This window comes from Sardina pilchardus, chromosome 1 (assembly GCF_963854185.1).
Source record: "Sardina pilchardus chromosome 1, fSarPil1.1, whole genome shotgun sequence".
Classification (NCBI taxonomy): Eukaryota; Metazoa; Chordata; class Actinopteri; order Clupeiformes; family Clupeidae; genus Sardina; species Sardina pilchardus.
In genome coordinates, this window is record NC_084994.1 from 40,960,123 (window position 1) to 40,962,812 (window position 2,690).

The 2,690-nt window shown below is 37.5% G+C and overlaps 1 long non-coding RNA gene across 1 annotated transcript; it reads left to right on the forward strand.

Annotated features, from left to right (window-relative positions):
- Positions 1-1,402, forward strand: LOC134092156 (uncharacterized). Its single transcript, XR_009940171.1, has 3 exons — positions 1-112; positions 1,115-1,206; positions 1,319-1,402. It is a non-coding gene; the product is annotated as an uncharacterized LOC134092156 (long non-coding RNA).
- Positions 1,403-2,690: the final 1,288 nt, after the last annotated feature.

Below are 2,690 nucleotides of genomic sequence, written 5' to 3' on the forward strand. Positions count from 1 at the left end.
CTACGCTATCCCACAAATCACCGGGGGTCAAATAACCGTAGAAGAAGACAAGCCGCCGGGAAAATCAAAGGTGACGGGCCGACAGCGACAACTTCAACCGATGTTTATAAATGTAAGTATATTAGTAGAAATGTTGAGTTTAAACGTTGGCTGTTTCGAAAATACGTTATGTATCAGTTCAATTCAGTTGAGGTAAGTTATATTTGCGATTGTATTATCGGGAGAAGACATTAATTCATGTAAATGTTAGCCTGTCTAACGTTATCTGTCTGCTTTAGTTGGTCTATTAATCTTGTTGTAGCTTAAGTTTTAAGTTTACTATCAACTTTAAAGTGAAATTCGTTATGTACGTTGGTAAATCTGTCGTGTACGACGTTAAATGTGATTGTTGGTTAAAGCTAGCGTTATATTTTGGAGTTCTGATTAACGTTAGCAATGCTTTACGTGAGCTGAGGTACATTTGTTATTTTGGAGACAGCTGTGCTGTGTGTATCGAGGGTAATATCGCGTGTATTCCCGTCAAGAAAACGATTATCTGTTAACGTTAGTTTTGTAGTACAACGAAGTCTCTTTATTTAATGCTGCATGGACGAACGAGGATACACGCCGCCTCACTCAGTAGTGGTAACGTAACGTTATGATTTCATAGCCTACTTTGTTGGGCTAATTGACGTTACAGTGTTTGTGGTTAGTCAACCTCGCTGTAATGTTATATTAGCTATACTTGCTAAATTCTATGGTTTTCAAAGTGAACCGTGACCTAATTATTACAGAGATGGATTAACATTAACCAGCAGGACTTGGAAGAAGAATATCTAGCGATTGGCACCTCATAGTTACGTTATGCAGCTTGCTTCTGTGTGTGTGTGTGTGTGTGTGTGTGTGTGTGTGTGTGTGTGTGTGTGTGTGTGTGTTAGAACTGAAGTCATGTACTGTAAAGCTAATACAAATCAAATCAGTAGCTTAGGCATATTTTGGTAGTTCTTTGTTTTGTACTAGGAGCTTGTTTATGATCATGTAGCCAATTTGAACATATCCTTAGTTTGAAGTTTGAACATATAGCCTTCCAACCACCTACTATATGACTCATTTGAATATACACCTTTGAATCCAGGCAACACTGATCAGCTACCTGCACCCCTTTGGATGAAGAAGGCTGCATTTGCGAACCAATTCTTGTGACAAGACAAGAGAGCAGAGTTATTAGTAAGTTGTACATTGATTTAATCGAATATGTAATACATGTTTGTTTAGATGAGGCAAATAATAGTAATAAGCTTTAATCTAGGCCTGTGTTGTTTTTATTTGTCATTTTTAGATACTTTTGGTTTACCACATCCACAACATGGCCAACTGGAGCACCCACAAGGATCTCGTGAAGGAAGTCCACAAGCCCTTTTGCTTCAGGTGTGCAAATGTGTTGACGCATATCTATTGCTCTTGGTAATTGGCATTGGTAATACATGATCATTTTGTTTTAAGGGAGAGCAGCGCACACCTGTTTTAGCGAGGTGCTGATCACGGTAATAGTTGAAGAGGAGAGAGGAAACCGCACACTCTTGTTCTGATGCCAACATTTCTTAAATAAATTGATTTAATACATTTTGGCATCAGAACAAGAGTGTGCGGTTTCCTCTCTCCTCTTCAATACATGATCATTTAACAACCACACAATGTCTTGTTTGCTCAAAATAATTACAAGAGAGGTGTTAATGACCGCTTAAGTTGCAAGACTGGGCTTTAGTTATAGTAGGTCAGACAGTAAATGATGAATAATTATTTTTCTTTTAATTATATGCTGTCCATGCTTCTTAAATTGAGAAGGATGCATAGAAAGAACTCTTTGACCAACCCCCAACTGAGAGAGATAAGGTGGCTATCAGTAAATATATTTGAGTGGACAAACACAACTTCTCTGACAGATGACATGTTGAAATCTTGCTTTAGACCTCATAATGATCTTGAAAATATATTACTTTATATCTAAATGCAGTTTGGATACAAACCCCGGCTGGTATTGCTGCTGAAACAGGTGGAGACAACAATGAAGAAGAGGCACCAGAAAGGAAGACCAGTGGCCAAGAGTGTGTGTGTGTGCGCGCGTGCGTGTGTGCGTGCGTTTATGTCAGCATGTGTGTAACTGGGTTGGTCATGGTACAAAAATACAGAATTTAAAGCACCCACACCACACTTGAATCACAAGCCACAACTACTGACAATGGAATGGCTGGGTTTCCCAGATTCGTTAGGAAGCTCTTCAGTGCTAAGAACTTCTTAGGAGCGCTCAAAGAACGCTCCTAAGAAGTTCTTAACACTTAAAAGCTTCTTTTAAAAGCTTCTTAAAATATTTATGTAACACTACCTATGTTTAACTATAGGCTACTTTATTTATTTGAATCATTATACAGTTTTCAAATATTTATTATTACATGTAGATTGTTGTAAAAGCTTGTATCATTCTTAAAATTTCAATTGCTAGGTTTTGTTTGTTAAACTAATAAAAGCTTATGCATTTATTTACTAGATTTGGATTTTACTGGATTTGTGTGAATTTTCAAGTACTTTTGGTAGGTGGTCTGATTATTGTGATTAGATAGATAGATAGATAGATAGATAGATACTTTATTGATCCCCAGGGGGAAATTCAAGAACTACTGAGGTCAGGCACACCTGGGTTATTCTGTTGGAAT